This window comes from Dasypus novemcinctus, chromosome 26 (assembly GCF_030445035.2).
Source record: "Dasypus novemcinctus isolate mDasNov1 chromosome 26, mDasNov1.1.hap2, whole genome shotgun sequence".
NCBI lineage: Eukaryota > Metazoa > Chordata > Mammalia > Cingulata > Dasypodidae > Dasypus > Dasypus novemcinctus.
The window spans coordinates 29036455-29054347 of NC_080698.1; the positions used below are offsets into that span (position 1 = coordinate 29036455).

At 39.3% G+C, this 17893-nt stretch overlaps 1 pseudogene; it reads left to right on the plus strand.

Moving 5' to 3' along the window:
* LOC101447819 (WD repeat-containing protein 82 pseudogene) overlaps positions 1-9116 on the plus strand; it is a 33562-nt pseudogene extending 24446 nt beyond the window's left edge.
* Positions 9117-17893: the final 8777 nt, after the last annotated feature.

Genomic DNA, 17893 nt, shown 5'->3' on the forward strand with positions numbered 1-17893 from the left:
AATCTTCACTACTTGAACTATAATAGACCTTCTTACAAGGTCCTACAATGTCTTGCCAGCATCACCTTCTTCGACTTCATCTTTGGCCCTCACCTCTAGTTCACAGTGCTCCAGCCCCTGGCCTTACTCTGCCCAGCTAGCATGCCAACCTTGATCCCACATCGTGGCATTTACATTTATTGATAGACTGATATTATCTCACATTTTTGCCGGGCTAGTTCCTTCTCATCATCCAAGTTTCTGATTATTACCAAATCAGAGAAACCTTCTCTGACTTCCTTCTTCCCTTCTTCCCCCTTCAGTCACACTTTATCCCTTTATCCTGCTCTATTTTTATCACCATACTCACCTCTTAGTACGTGATATTATTATTAGTTTTGTCTATTTTTAATTGCCAATCAGTCTCCCCCTCTTCTCACCCTCAAACACTAGAACGTAAACTCCACAGAAGAAGGGACCTTTGCAAATGATTGTCTCTTTTTCCCCTGCAGTGACTGGCACATAGTTGGCAATCAAAATAGATATTAGATGAACAAATTACTGAAACAGTGCTCTGTTTATTAAATATTGCAGTGTAACAAACTATCCCAAAACTAAGTAGCTAAAAACAAACCATTTCTCTTTTCTCTGGCTTCTGTGGGTGTTTGGGCAGTTCCTCTGTTCTGGGTGGGGGGGCGGGTTGGGGGGGCGGAGGGGGCTTGGCTGGGGCAGCTGAGGTGGCTGGGACTCTTTACACATAGTCTTTCATTCTAAGCTTCTTCAGTCCTTGTGATCATGGGGGTCAAGAGAGGGCATCGCTGCTGCAAGGCTTCTTAATTTAAGGCCTATGCTTTGGAACTCACACGAAGTCACCCATGCCAGTTTCATTTAGTTAAAGAAAATCATGAGGTTAGCCCAAATCCAAAGAGCAGAGAAACAGAATGTACCTCCTAATGGGAAGAGTGGTCAAAGGGTGTGGGCACAGGTAGGTGTGATTCATTGAGCAGTCATTAATATAATGATCTTCCCCAATCCCCAAATGATATATTTTTATGCAAATGGTCCATATGACCTATGTATGAATGTAAGCTTTTGGGACATAGGGTTTATCTCTTATACACTTATATTTCCAACAGTTTCCCTTCTTCTGCTTCTCATAATACTCTGCACACCACAGACACTCCATAAATGCCTCATTATTTTTTGCTGCCACTGTTCTAATTGCACTGCTGTATTTAATATAACTTTTAGTTTTACACTCATATCAGTGGATGTGCAAGGATTCTCCAAAGACCTTAGGTACATCATTTCAAGAAAATGGGAGTAGATTCTGGAATAAATTATATTGATTTTAATTCAGACATTTAAATTTGTTTTGTTTATTGCTTTTACAATGAAAGGATTGATCGCGACAAGGCAAACAGAGCAAAAATAGATTCACTTTATGGAACTCACAGTGACCTGATTACAAAACATGGTAGTTAGGAGAAAAATAATCTTACTTCCTATTTCATTATGAATATTTTTCCTTTAAAAAATTTATTGGTTTAATATAGTAAGTAAAGAAGACGATGGATTTTATTTTGTGTTGTGCAGAATGGTTTGGGGGCAGTTAGGAAACACATTTCTTAGAATATTTCTTATTCATGATTGCAAAGCTTATTTTGATCAAGAAAGTACCTCGCACTGTTAAATACTTTCTAGGTTGGATGAGCAACAATCTAATGGTCAATCAGACAATTCATAATAAATGCCATTTTGGAACTTTATTTCCTGAAATAAATGTTGAAATGTTATTAGTATTCGAATAAATCTGTGAGAGTTTGAGGCTGGATGAACCCCAGAAAATCATATTCTTAAATCTAATCCATTCCGTGGGTATAAACCTATCGCAAGTGGAATCTTTTGATTAGGTTACTGCAGTTAAGGGCATTTGATTAGGTTACTAAAGTAAAGTGTGGGCCAGGATGGGTCTTAATCCTCTTGCTGCAATCCCTTTCCTTTATAAATGGGACAAATAGAGACAGAGTCAGAGAGAAAGTCAGGGGAAGCCATAAGCTGAAGGCAAGAAACCAGAAAGAGAACAGAGAGATCAGCAGAGGCTGCCATGTGCCTTGCCATGTGAGAAAGGCGACGAGCTGCTGGTATTCAGGGAGAAAGCATCACCTGGTGATGCCTTGACTTGGACATTTTTCCCAGCTTCAAACTATAACCTTGCAACCTAATCCCCATTGTAAAAGCCAACCCATTTCTGGTGCACTGCATTTTGGCAGACTAGCAAACTAAAATTCTTTTCTTAACATAAAAAGAACACTCACCTTTGATTTGGAAAGTTTCTAACAATACAGAAAGGACCAGATGGGAAAGTAAAAATTACCTGATCTCCTGCAATCTCCTCTTGACTATTGGTAATTAAGATATAAAACCTAGAATTTAATTAAGGTTTCAACTCTCCCTATTTGAACTCAGGAGACAAATAAATTTGGGTGCATTTTATGGTAACCCCTTCACTATCCAAATTGCTGCTACTCTCAATCCAAAATCAGGGACCAAATAGATTTGAACAGCACATAATCCCTTGTAATCTGATTTTGCTTTGCAAATCCTCTCTGGCCAATAACCAATTTTGATAGCAAGGGATACTTGCATATATGTTATCTATGCTATATAAAGAAATGGAGATCCTCCTGATCCAATGGTTCATACTGCATGTAAGTTACTTTTACACTTAAAAATATATGGTGGGGAAGCGGACTTGGCCCAGTGGTTAGGGCATCTGTCTACCACATGGGAGGTCCGCGGTTCAAACCCCAGGCCTCCTTGACCCTTGTGGAGCTGGCCCACGTGCAGTGCTGATGCGTGCAAGGAGTGCCCTGCCACACAGGGGTGTCCCCGCATAGGGAGCCCCATGCACAAGGAGTGCGTCCCATAAGGAGAGCTGCCCAGCAAAGAAGCAAGTGCAGCCTGCCCAAGAATGGTGCTGCACACACAGAGAGTTGACGCAGCAAGATGACGCAACAAAAAGAAACACAGATTCCCGTGCCACTGACAACAACAGAAGCGGACAAAAAAGAACATGCAGCAAATAGACACAGAGAACAGACAGCTGGGGCAGGGTGGGGGGGAAGGGGAAATAAATAAATAAATAAATAAATACATCTTTTAGAAAAATATATTGTGGGGACGCAAATGTGGCTTAAGAAATTGGACACCTGCCTACCACACAGGAGGTCCTGGGTTCTCTTCCTGATGCCTCTTAAAAAGACAACCAAGAGCTGACACAATGGGCTGGCATGGTAAGCTGATGCAACAAGATGACATAATGAGGTGACATAATGAGATGATGCGACGAGATCACACAATGAGTAGACGCAATGAGTAGACACAACAAGCAGGGAGTGGAGATGGCTCAAGTGATTGGGTGCCTCTCTCCCACATGGGAGGTCCTGGGTTCAGTTCCTGCTATCTCCTAAAAAGAAGGTGAGCAGACATAGAGAGCATACAATGAACAGACACAGAGAGCAGACAGCAGCACAAACAATGAGGGGGGAGGGAGAAATAAATAAAAAGAAAATGAACCTTAAAAAAAAAAAATATATATATATATATATATATATATATAGTGAAGGGAAGATTGCAGCTGGGGAGCATAGTTTGTCAGTCTTTGTGAATCCACCCCCCCCCCCCCAGAAACAAAATAGAACAACTAGAAAGAAAAAGCAAAAACCTGTGGAAAGTATTTAGCACAAAACCAAGTCACCAGATCTCTTCCAAATGCCACATTCAGTCCATGAAGAGAAGTGTTTGGAGACAATTAATACATATGATGTGATAAGTGCTCAATGCCAAGCACTATCTGGCTGGAGTGGAGGGTTCCTATGATGACTTCAGAGGGCACCAAAGAATATTTTCAACAAAAAATGCCAGGCCAGCTGCTTAGGGGCAACCTTCACAGAGTTTATTTTTTTTGCATTACCCACATTCTTCTAGTATTTAGTTTACTCTTATTCAAACATCTTTTCACTTGGCAAGATTTGTTGTTGTGTGGCTGGCATGATATTAGCTGCACATATCTGATATTCTGTAATTCCAAGAGTTGCTTTTTACTTTTGGAAGATCAGTGACCAAATAGGGGATCTTGTCATTCATCTACACCATATTGGACATCAATGACTAACTACTGAGTTAATCCTTAATAGTAGGTCCAAAATGTGAGTTAGAATTCATTCTTTGACTCCTCCACAACTGTGGCTCTTTAAAAACATTTTTTTTCAACAAAGGGCACCATATGCACAAATTGGGGCACCATATGTACAAATAGTTGCAAGTTTTAGATAGTAGATGTTTAGATGCAAAACTATGATAGTTAAACCCATTATTCTTATGTTCTGACCCTTGCTATACTCCAACCTATATGTTAGATAGAGTTTAAAAGACTAAATTAAACTGGGAAGAGGATGTAGTTCAAGTGATTGAGCTCCCGCCTATCACACTGGTGCCTCCTAAAGAAGACAGCGTGCTGGAGTGATGGGAAGGTGCAGCAGGCTGACACAACAAGAGACACAAGAGAAAGAACATAATGAGAGACACAACAAAGCAGGGAGCAGAGGTGGCTCAAATGATTAGGTACCTCTGTCCCACATCAGACATCCCAGATTCAGTTTCTGGTGCCTCCAAAAGAAAAAAGGAAGACAACAGACACAGCAAGTGCAAAAAATGAGGGGGTGGGGAGAAAGAAATAAAATTAATCTTAAAAGAAAAGACTACTAAAGAGTTACAAAAACTTTTATTTCTTTATAATATAAACAATGCATGTTAGTTATAGAAAAATCCTTATTTGGTAAGGGAAAAAAATCACCCATGCTTTTAATTTTGGAAATAAATGCTGTTTATTGTTTTGGTATACATACTTCCAGATTTTTTCTGTGTAATTTCTTTTAGAAAATGAGATCATGCTTGATATATGTATTTTGTAATCTGACTTTTTCTTTGAACAATTTCAATAAATATTTCTCTACAGCTTTGTTTTAAATAAACATATAGGATTTTATTGTATGAGTGTAACATCATAAATTAATCAGTCACTATTACTATTAGGTAATTTGACTGTTTCCAAATTTTTGCTCTCATAAAAATGCTGCAATAAAAAGATGCACATTTATTTTGGCTAACTTATCTGATTGCTTAATTAAGTAATTCACGGACATAGAATTCAAGGAAGAAAAATATGTGCATTTTTAATGCTTTCAATCAAATTACTAATAGTCCTTCAAACTGTGCCACTTTGTATCTTACTAGTGTTAAGTAAAATGAAATGCTAGCCTACACAGGGTGTTGCCAGGAAGGACCCCTTTCCAAAAAGAGATTTTTCAGAAGAAAAAAGAATTGACCTGCAAAGGCTTTCTGAGAAAGTGGAAGGCACCCTACAGGGTTGCAGATAAGCAACACCTGGTGACAGACTAGTTTTGTTCTGGTAGCTGTAGCTCTCCGGAACAGACAAGCATAGGATACTAATGTATATCTGTTCCCTACTTTGTAAAATACCCCTATGTAAAGTCGAAACTTCATGTCAGCCAGTCAGAACATTTCCTCACTTGCTTTTGCATTTACCCTACATAAGTTCTACCTTTCCATCTCCTTGGTGGAGTGTCCTTCTATTTCCTGAATGGGATGCTGCCCAATCATGAATAGTCTAATAAAGTTGTGAGATCTAAATTTAATGTTACAAAGTTTTTCTTTTAACACTGGCCGTGTATAATGGTACCCTGCTACTCACGTATTTGTAAGTAATGGATTTTTGCCATTGTTTTAATTTTCATTTTTGACTATTAGTGAGACTGAACATTTTTGTTGTTTTATGTTTATTACTTATTAATAGACCCAAAGAGGAGTTAATAAATTAAGAAAAGACAACTTAATTGAATTAGGCTGTGAAGTATTTATTGACTGATGTCTAACCTAGTGATTTAGTGTTTTAATAAAGGAATTTTAAAATAAACTTTGGTTTGAATTCAGTAGCCCTCTATGTACTGAAAAGATAAATATTCGACACATTGCTAGGTGAAGAAAGTACACTGTAGAACAATCTATATACTAGGAATCTATTAATATATTTTTAAAAGATCTAAATAAAACCAAAAAAAAATTTTTCCATAGTTAAAGTGCATTTATTTAAAATTTTAAATTTATTATACATTTTTATTTATTTAAATTCAAAACATACAGAATGCTATCAGATTCCCTCCCACCTCTGCCCTAGCCTCAAGCTACCCAGTTCACTTCTGTATTAGTCAGCCAAAGGGGTGCTGATGCAAAATACCAGAAATAAGTTGGTTTTTATAAAGGGTATTTATTTGGGGTAGGAGCTTACAGATACCAGTTCATAAAGCATGAATTACTTCCCTCACCAAAGTCTATTTGGAGCAAGATGGCTGCTGACATCTGTGAGGGTTCAGACTTCATGGGTTCCCACGTTCCTGGGGCTTATTTTTTCTCTGGGTTCAAGGTTCCCTTCTTCCTGGGGCTGGCTTCTCTTTCCTCTGTGAGCTTACTTCCCAGGGCTCCAGCTTAAATCTTTAGTATCAAACTCCAACATCAGAAAACCTTGCATCAAAAGCTCCAACTCTGTCCTTTGCCTTGCCTTTTATCTGTGAGTCCCCATGCCCTAATGACTTGGCCCAATCAAAGCCCTCCTAATCATAACTAAATCATGACCAGGATCAGATTACAAGCATAATTCAATATTTCTTTTTGGAATTCATCAATGAAATCAAACTACCACACCTTTCATGGAGATATTTTATGTATTTTCATAAAATGGAAGCATATAATACAATGTTCCATACCTTGCTTTTTTCACTTGACCATGTAACTTTCAGACTTTGCTGTATCTATACATAAAGATTTCCAGACCTGTCTTTTGAGCCCAGAGAATTCTATTATATGGATGTACCATTTACCAGACTCCTAGTAATTAAGGTATATTAAGTTTTACTCCAATCTCTTGCTAGTGTTAAAAATGCTATACATATATGGTAAAAAAGTGTCTGAAAGCTTTAACAACAAATGAAGGCAACCCTGTGGAGTAGATGTGGGGAAAACATGTGTTTATTTGATGCACATTTTTGATCTTTTAAATTTCTTTCTCAAGTACTTTTATGAATTTTTCAAAATGAATTCAAAAGTCAAATAGATTTAAAAAATAATACCAGAATTAGTGCAAGAATTATGATTTGGACAGAAAGATAAATTTGGGAAAATTTTCTCACTTCTAAAACCAATTCCCCTTGCCTCAGGGGTGGGAAGGGGCATTATTCAGAATAAATATTAGCTCATAGAGAAGAAAAAAATAGTTTTTGTCCTTAAGGCCCTCTCCTCTGGAAAGAAAGAAAGCTTAGAACTTGATTCTGTTCTTTTTACTGTCAAATTACTCAGCTGGGATGCAGGATGACTGGAAGGTGAGTGGGCTTGGATTTTTAATAACTAAAAGAATTATACAAGGTAGACATTTAATATCTATGTAACACTCTGTCTAAAGGCATATTCGTAAATCAATAAGTGTTACTTTCCCATGAAAATAAAAATTAATATTTTAAAAATGATTTACCTCATTACATGTTGACATCTGGACTTTTCACTGGATCTTCATATTTCACATTGCAATGCTTGATCAGATTGAATATTGAACATCAGAAAGAGTATGAACATTTATGAAAAATGGTATAATTTATTTTGTGAAACCAATTCCAAATACATGGAAACACGGAGCTTGAATTAATTCATCAAGAATATCAATAAGCTGATAAAGCAGGGGCATTTTCATTTCAATCATAATCTTTAAACTATATCACAGAAAAATTACTCATTAAAGGAACCATATGTGTGATTAATGGGGTGGTAGTGGTACTAATTACTCATTAGAATGCAAGGTCTAAGATACCCCAGGACTTGAAAAAAATTAGTGATTTTCATTAAAAATGTTGGCTAGGTCCCAAAGACTCAATGGGTCTGTATTCTGAGCTACAAGGACATGGATTTGATTTAAAATAGAAGGGAAAACTCGCCTTCTGCCTGTTGCTCCAAGATTGCGGACAGAAAGAGCCGCCGTGAGGAGAAACAGTTTGCAAGGCCACGCAGGGCGGGCAGGAGAGCATCGCGAGCAGTAGGAGAAGGCTGTCCGACGGTCAGCTGTCTTCTAGCTCACTGCAAAGGTGGTGCCCTCTCCGCCCAGGGTGGCCCGTCGTCGGCCCACCCACCAGTCTGCTGCCCCAGGTCCCCGCCCTGACCCTGCTGTGGCCACCACCTCTTCCCCTCGCCACGGTCTTCCGCGAAAACTAGAAAAAGATTGGCTGCTTTGCCTTCAGCCCCAAAGGCGAGATAGCCATATGGAGCTGTGATAATGACTCCATCGTGCTCTGTGACAGCCAGGAGGGCAGACCAAAGAGAACCTGTACAGTAAGAAATATGGCGTGGACCTCGTATGGTACACACATGCAGCAAGCATGGTTTACGGCTCTAACTAGTTACCTGTCCTTGTATATATAACAAGGAATACATCCCATGTGTTCCCAGACATAGCAAAAGGGTGGTGGACTTGCCTATGTTACCTGCGGATGACACTTTCATTGCTGGGTCCCTTGATAAGACCATTGGACCCTGAGATCTCTGGTCTCCTGCCTGTCAGGGCCTCATGCATATACAAGGCAAGCTAGTTTGTTCTTTTGATCCAGAAAGGTTAATTTTTGCTGCAGGTGTCAATTCTGAAATGGTCAAACTTTATGACCCTGGTTCTTTTGATAAGGGGTCATTTGCAAACTTTAAGATGCATTATGATCAGACTTGGGAGTGGAAAGGGCTGAAGTTCAGCAGTGAGGGCAAGCTCAACCTCATCTCCACTGATGGCAGCTTCATCCCTCTCATTCATGCATTCAAGGGAGTACATTTGTTCCAGACTTCCAGGTTGTCATGACTGGTTCAGAGGATGGCAAGATCCATGTTTGGAATGAAGAGAGTGGTATAAAAGTAATAATGTTGGATGGCAGACACCAGGTCCCATCACCTGTTTGCAGTTCAACCACAAGTTCATGACCAGTCCATGTTCCAACATGGCTTTCTGGCTGCTTACCATTGTCGACTGACCCCAGGGCTGCTCAGCTGTATCTGATTAGCAGGAAAGACTCAGAGGCGCTGAGATAATAGTGGGGTTGGATCATTTGACTGAGCTAGGATGCGTCCTTTTTACATGTCCTTCCCAAGGATATTGCTGTGCAACAGCTCAAAAGAAAAAAATTCCTTAGTTGTGTTTTTTCAAAAGGACTCTTGGTGCAGCTGTCTTAACTGCAACTCAGATTTTCCACTGTCATTGCGCTGAGCTCCTCATCTGGAGTGACCAGGCTCATGATTACAAAGTACAGTGGGGCTTTCAAAATGCCTCAGTTCTGAATGTATGTGCTGCTGAGGAGCTGGTGAAGTAGTTAATTCTGCACATCCCTTCTACCACCCCCCAAAATGCATGGAAAGCCATAGTTCTGGTTTCGAGTTGCTCAGGCCACTCAGTGCCCCTAGCCCTTGCCCTGCATGTCTTGTTATTGGATCTCCCTGTGTCACTGTGACATTATTCCACAACTACAAACATCTACAGAAATAAGTCTTCATATATATCTTGGGGAGAAAGTAACAGATAAAGAAGTACCTTGCTTGCAAAGAAGTCATGCAGTTGTCCTGTGGAGGTGGGTTTTCTGGATAGGCCTCATATCCCTGAGTACTGGGTGGAAAAAGGCCCAAGAACCTGAAAGGGGTAGCAGGTGAGTTCCCAGGGCTGGGAGGTTTAGAAACAGCCTAGTGCAGTTTCCTGTCATCAAAAAAAAGCCTGCAGTGCTCCTGGGTGCCCAAGAGGCTTTTGGTTGTGTACAAAATGAGGTGGGAACCTATTTTTGTACACTAGGTACATTACGCTTTCCAGTGGGCCAGTATTGTGGAATGAGTCTGACTTGTTTACACATGCCTTCCCTGCCCACCACAAATTGTGCACATAGTCTCTGGATAATACCACCCTTTTTCCCCAGCTCCGTAACCAAGAGCTGGATATAGGCCTGTGTTATATGTTATATTTAGCCTTTTTATGTACTACCTTTGATTGCAGTATAAGTCTTCACATGTAAGTCTTTCTGTTTGTATTTTAGCATAATGTGAGTGTACCTCCATTTAAATATCTGTGTGTCTATTTATATAGTTTAAGGATGGTATGAAACTTGGTTTCCTTATAATCATCTGCAGTTTCCCAGATGTCAGTCAAAGGAGTCCTGTGACCCAGATGAAAGACAGCATCCTTGCTAACAGTGTTTGCCGCAAGTGTTAATGGGTCTTACCCATTGCCTTTTTCCCTTAAGGAGTCTGAATGAAGCCAAGGTTCGAAGGTTTGCTGTTGCTGTTTCCATGACAGCTTAATGAGGGTCTTAGGATAACTCCCCTGTGTTTCTCCAACTGCACTGTGAGGCCCTCTCTGCAGTATATTAGCCCCTCTTTTGCATGTGTATATGCGTGACAATCACTCTTGCATCCCTTTTTGTCTGGTTTGCGGCATTTGGGGACAAGATATTGGAACTAGAGTATTTTCAGTTTGTCTCAGATGCCTTTGACAATTACAGGTCACCCCCTTAAAAAAATGAAAGGGAAAGTATTTTAGGAAGGTCTAAGTTGTTACTAATGTAATGTAGCCCCTCTATTTTATATATTTATTTGGTGAAAAGTCCCTACCTTCAGAAAAATAACCAGGTTCTCTTTTGCCTACATGTATTTTAAGAGTTAAAATTTAGGGATGTGTTTTTTTGTAAAAAATAGAATGCTTAATCATGTACACACAAAGCCTTCCCCAGTTCCCATGGCTAATAGTATGGGTGCTGTTTTATAATGGTGGCAGGTGTGGCCATTGAAACAATAACCAAACTTTAAAATTCATTCATTAAATTGAGCATCGGATTAGCAGCATTAATCATCATTAGAAGAAAGATAGTGTATATAAGGATGGCTTTCTTACATGTTAAAAATATTTTCTCCATCATTACCCCTGAGCTCTGCAGTTTGGAGTAAAGATAGAGATTGGGTACAATAAAATCTGCTGTTTATGTATAGACAAATACTCTCAAACAAATCTGAAAAATAAGAAACAATTGTAAGTAAGATTATTTTGTTTTAGGAGCCACAATCATGCTAGAATTCCAAATATATCTTGATTTTCATAAACTAACAATAACAACACAAAACCCCACCCTGTGAAACTCCTTAATTTCAATCAAGCACCATATCAAGAAGTGCTGAATCCCAGTGGTGTTTGCTTTTGACCCTGGATACAGAAAGGAGAGCTTGATGCTTAATTCTTCATTAAAAAATAAAAAAAAAATCAAGAAGGATTTTAAATATATCAAAGAATATACTTCAAAACATTGCAACACCAAGGTAACATTTTGAGACATGAGAGAATATTATCTTATGAGTGATAAATCTGGTAAAATTTTTTGCTGTGTAAAAAAAAGAATTTAGCAGTTTTACAGCTTGCCAGATGTGACAGTGGAGGTGGTAGGAAAGGGCAGTGAAAGCCCCACCACCAATTAAGAAAAAAGAAGTAACAAAATGATGTAAAGAAAATATGGAACATTAATTTGGATCTTTCACTATCCATAAATCTAATTAAATATCTCCTTTTAAGCAAGATGATTAAACATAACAGTTGGGTATTTAACAGGCCAGAATACATTCTCTTAAATAGGTTCATTGTAATTTTATTTTCTTTATATTTTAGAGGAGTTGACTAACATAATTTGTCATTCTATAGTGACAGTGGGTCAAGATTTCATTAATAAAGAAAAACTGAAGTAATTATTCTTATACTTGAGGTAGTCAGCAGTTGACTCCTCAGTCGACCTCCAGGAAGATCTATTGGTCCCACAAAGCTAAGTTTATTAAATCTACTGCAGAAAGGAAGAATGTCCCCTTGTTAGTCTTTGTACTGCCTGAAAGTAGAGAAAATAGGGGAGAATATTTATTGGGTTTAGGCTTTGGTTGGGTGATTTTAAGGTGGAAACTGGCTGTGATTGGGCAAGGTCTATGTCATCATATGTCACCTCTGGATTGCTGGGCAGAGTACCATGAGGGTCTTGAAGCAGGCTTGATGTGAAAGGTGTTAGTCTTGCTAAGTAAACTATTTTAATTGGTTTATACTCTTTTTTTCCAGGGCATGTACTTCGAGGAGCAAGCCTCTAAGTCATTTTTGTTTGCTCTTAGTATTGTTTAATACAGAGAAATTATGTCCTATGCCATAATTGTTTAACATGGGTCAGGAAAGAACGCTCCTTGGGTCTCAGTATTGTTTAACACGGGGAGAGGGAATTATGCTGGGTGATAGGCAGTCTCTAAGATGGTGGTCAAGAATCCCTGCCTGCTAGTATTCATATCCTTACATAATTCTCTCCTCTTGAGAGTGGGCTGTCTTACTTCTTTACTTCTGATGAATAGAATAGGGAAAAATGGTACAATATCACTTCTGAGATGAGGTTAAAAAAACATGACTTCTATTTTACTGATCTTTTTCTCCCTTTCTTGCAGCCCTTGCTCTGGGCAAGCAAGCTGTTGTGTGATGAGAAGTCCCATCGAGAGGTCCATGTGGCAAGGAACTGAGCTCTCGAGTCCACAGACAACAAGGGTATGCCACTTGCCAACAGTCATGCGGGTGACTTTTGGTAGTGGATCCTCCCTCACTCATGGTGTGAGATGTCTGCTGTCCCAGCCCACACCTTGACTGTAGCCTGATGAGAGACCCCGAGGCTAAGGCAACTAACTAAGTTGTTCCTGGATTCCTGACCATTAGAAACTATGAGAAAATAAACAGGTAGTATTTTAATTTGCTAAGTTTTGGGAAATTTTCTTATGCAGCAATAGATAATTAACATTGGCATCCAATTTTGAGATAAATGCATATACTTTCTCATGAAATTTCTACTTATTTCCCAATGTAGAGATTTATTTATTGGTTATATTTACTAATTCTACAAAGTGATACTGAGACTTGAGAGCCATGCAATAGATATTATGCTCATTATGACTCTTTCATCATTTTGTTCTATAAAAACTGGCCATTTTCATCCTAAAGAGGGGCAGCTGAAAGAAGTGATGTGGAATTAATGCTTCCTTGATGAGCACAATGGGTTAGTCCCTCGAAAGGAGCCACTCTCTTACCTAAGGAGCATTCCTCTGCCACCTTGCCTCTTTGGCATTTGGCAGGCCTGAAGTCTACTTGAGAAGAGCAGATGTTTGCCTGGGGCTGTGTCAGAGGCAGCGTTTCCCAAGCCTTGGCCTCAAAGGAGCCTGGCTGGAGGCTGTGTTGCAGAGAGAGCCGGCTTGCTGCAGTGCTTTGGTCCTTCACACCAGCCTCAGAACAGCTGTTTGAAGAGGTCAGTTTTCTCCTCTTATTACCAGTCCAGGGAAAAAAAAATCAGTTCTTGGGAGGCAGACATCATTTTGGGATTTTCTCATTGTTTAAACTTAAAAGAAAAATATGTCCAGGGTATTATTCTGAGAAACTTATAAAGGGACACAGGGTCATGAACTTTGGCAAGGAAAACTGGAGTGCAAACGCCAGACTAGACATGACTTCCTTGACTCCAGGAAAATTTGAGAAGGGAGAGTTAACAGTCCTGGACATTTTCAAGATACCACTTTCTCCTTGCCACTGCTAACAAAGCTAATAAATTCAGCAGTCCTTGATGGGGGTGAGAGAAGGCTAGAGCAGCCAGGTTTCACTGTGTTCTGCAGGTTTCCCAGTAGGCTTTGGCTTTAAGTAAGGATTCAAACAGCGTGGTGGCTAAATTCCCTTTTTTCTGAATATTCAGTGTGTTTTGGATGATACACATCTACTTTGTTTGCTTTTCAGGTTGCGGATTTTATAAGCTCTTTTCCATTTCTTTTTTTTTTCTCTTCTCTACCAACTTTAGTATCAATCACTTACCTGTCTGCCCCCAAATATGCAATATTGACAGATGAAGATAAACTAATGGTCAAAGTGACATTTGGTGACTATTCATGGATAATATGCATAGAGCAGGTACTATGCAAATAGCTTTGCCATGCATTAGCCTGTCTGTCCTCACAATAGCTACATCCTTCAGGAGAGAATAATTTCATTGTCACCCCTTATTGACTGTGTGACCTTGGTTTTATTACTCTCGGAGCCTCTCTTTCCTTATTTGCAGTCTCTTATGCCAACTCGAAAGAGCTTAACTGATACACAGTCCTCACCAAGAGCCTTCCCCAATTCTCTAATTGGTAAGAGCCCATACACAGGAATGGGCCGTGCTAGTGTCTACTCAGGTGCCCCAACTGTCTGAAATCCTGAAATGCTCTGTTTGGGGTTTGAGGCATCAAAGGACTTAGTCTGAATCATTACATAAGAGGAGAAAGGCGTTGAGTCTTCATTAGCCTCTAGAACCCTAGCTTAGATGAAACTCCCAGGCAATCCAGAAATTCTAACCAATTTCTCCAAGAGGCCAGATTCAGGAGAAGGGGTTTCAAGGGTGGGGGTTGGGGATAAATGATTGGAAGGGGGCTGGGGGATGAATTTAGAGCCTTAGATTTGGAATAGGCTAGAGCTTTGTGAGTGAAGTTTGGTAATGGGAGGCACCTGGACAGCCAGAGTTTTAATTGGAAAGGCTCAAATTAATTAGACATTGAAATCACCAGGGGATCTTTCAAAACATACCGAAGCTGATTCCTACCCTCAGGCATTTTCATTTAATTGTTTGGGGAATCAGGATTTTAAACAATTCAGCAATCAATCTGAATATACAGCAAGGTTTGAGAACCACTGAAGTACAAGTTAAAGGTTTGAAGTTTGGATTTGGACAGATCTTCATTCAAAGCCTAGCTTTACCACTAGACTCTATACTATAGCTTTGGATAAGTTATTTGACGTTGCTGATCCAGTTTTCTGTAAAATGTAGAAAATAATAGTACCTGGCAGAGTTATTCATGTTAAACACATGCTTGGTACAGTACCTAGCACACAGTAAGCACTCTGAAAATATTAGCTGGTATTATTCCTGCCAGCTGTTTCAGTGTTGTGAGGAGGTTTGATGGGGAAAGGGGAGGTGTGTGTGCGGAACAACGCAGCATGGAGCGAAGGAAAACCGGACTTCCTTCCTAATCTTGCTTCCTGCTCGCCCTGCTTCCAGGAATCAGGCAGTGGGAATACTCCAGAAAGCTTGTAGTTTTTACCCCCCTGGGGTTCTGCTTGCAAGGTCTCATCAATCAACCCATTTGACTTACTACCATTATGTGCCATTTTGAGTTTTGTGTTAAAGGAATAGGTTTGTCATAGTTGTTCTAATTAAGGGGAAATCAGATAATATATATTACACATGTATTTTTATGGCAGGTCATTTAGGAAACAGGCTTAATTTCTAATACTTTAACAAAGGAAGAGAGGGGTGGTCTCAGGCTTACATTTTTAGTATGTTTGACGTCAGACTTATGGATCCAGATATTTCAAATCTCTGCTGAAAACAGCTGAGAATATACTCAGTCATCAGGCTGTAATGTGCAGGTAGATACTATATGCATATTTTAGATTCATGTTGTCTTTTACTCCATTTGTAACCAGAGGTAAGTCATCTCACACATACTCCTACTGCTGGTGATAGATGGCTGCATTCATGCTAATGAACAGGGTCAATTTTTTTTTTCTTTAAATTGACCTTTTAAAATTTTTGAGATAATTGTAGATTCACCTGCAGTTTTTAGACATACCATGTACCTGTTACCCACTTTGCCCCAATGGTAACATGTTGTAAAATTGTAATACTATATCACAAACAATATTACATTGACATTGTTAGTCAAGGTTCAAAATATTTCCTTCCCAAGGCTCCCTCATGTTATCCTCTTATAGCCACACCCACTTCCCTCCAGGCCCCATCTGCTCCTTAACTTCTTTTTTTTTTTAAAGATTTATTTCTTTAATTTCTCTCCCCTTCCCCCCCAACCCCCAGGTCCCCAACCCCCACCTCCAATTGTCTGCTCTCTGTGTCCATTTGCTGCATGTTCTTCTTTGTCCGCTTTTGTTGTTGTCAGTGGCTTGGGAATCTGTTTCTCTTTGTTGCATCATTTTGTGTGCCAGCTCTCCGTGTGTACGGCGCCACTCCTGGGCAGGCTGAACTTTCTTTCACATTGGGCGGCTCTCCTTATGAGGCGCACTCCTTGCATGTGGGGCTCCCCTTTGCGGGGACACCCCTGCATGGCATGGCACTCCTTGTGCGCATCAGCACTGCACGTGGGCCAGCTCCACATGGGTCAAGGAGGCCTGGGGTTTGAACTGTGGACCTCCCATGTGGTAGGCGGATGCCCTATCCACTGGGCCAAGTCTGCTCCCTCCTTAACTTCTAACAACCACTAATTTTGTCATTTCCGAATCTTTGGGATTGGCTTTCTTTCACTCAGCATGATTCTCTGGAGATTCATTCAGGTGTTGCATGTATTAATAGCTCATTTCTTTTATTGTTGAGTGACATTCCATGATATACACCATACCATTTATTTGTTTGTTGAGCCATTCAATCATTGAAGGACATCTGGATTGTTTCCAGTTTGGGGTTGCTACAAGTAAACTGCTGTAAACAATTATGTATGGTTTTTGGTGTGAACATTTGTTTTCATTTTTCTGGGAGAGCAAACATTGGGTTGTATAGTAATTAACTGAATGTTCAGTTTTCTAAGAAACTGCCAAACTGTTCTCCAGAGTGGCTGTACCATTTTACATTCCCATAAGCAGTGTATGAGAGATCTAGTTTCCCTATATCCTCACCAGCTTTTGGTGTTGCTGCTATTTTTTACTTTAGTCATTCAGATAGGTGTGGAGAACTGTATCATTGTGGTTTTAATTTGCATTTTCCTAATAGTTAATGATGATGGACGTCTTTTTATTGCTCTTTGTTTTATTTATTTATTTTGCCATCTCTAATATCCCCTTTGGTAGAATGTCTCTTCCTGTCTTTTGCCTATTTTCTTATTGGACTATTGGTTAAGGATGCATTTTGAGAGTTCTTTACATATTCTAGATATGAGCCCTCTGTCAGATATGTGATTTGCAAATACTCTTCAAGGTAGTGGCTTGTCTCGTCACCCTCTCTTTGAGATCTTTCCCAGAGCAAAAGTTTTTCCTTTTGATGAAGTCCAGTTTATCACTTATTCCTCTTACGGATTGTTCTTTTTGTGTCAAGCCTAAAAACTTTTTGTTTAGTTCTATATCTCAATATTCTCCTATTATTTTTAAAATGATTTGTGGTTTAATATCTAATTCTGAGATCCATTTTTACTTAGTTGTATAAAGTGTGAGATGTCAAAGATTTATGTATATTTTTTGCATGTTTGTGTCCAGTTGCACCAGCATCATTTGTTGAAAAGGCTATACCTCTTCTAATGATTTAGTTTTATATCTTTGAAAAATTCATATGGACATATTTCTGTGTTCTGTTTCTGTTCCATGTATCTATATATTGGTATATCCACAATTGATTATTGTAGCTCTATAATAAATCTTGAACCAACTAATTCCTCCTACTTTATACTTTATCTTGTTTTGGCTATACTAGTTCTTTTGACTTTTCATAAAAATATTTGTTCTGTCCCTGATTTCAATTCTTTTGAGTGTATACCTAGAAGTGGGATTGCCAGGTCATATGGTAATTCTATATTTAACTTTCAGAGGAACTGCCAAACTGTTTTCCATAGCAGCTGCATCATTTTACATTTTCACCAACAATATATGAGTGCTCCTATTTCTCCACATCCTCTCCCAACACTTGCTATTTCTATTTTTTAAACAGTAGTGATTCTAGTGGTTATGGAATGGTATCTCACTGTTATTTTG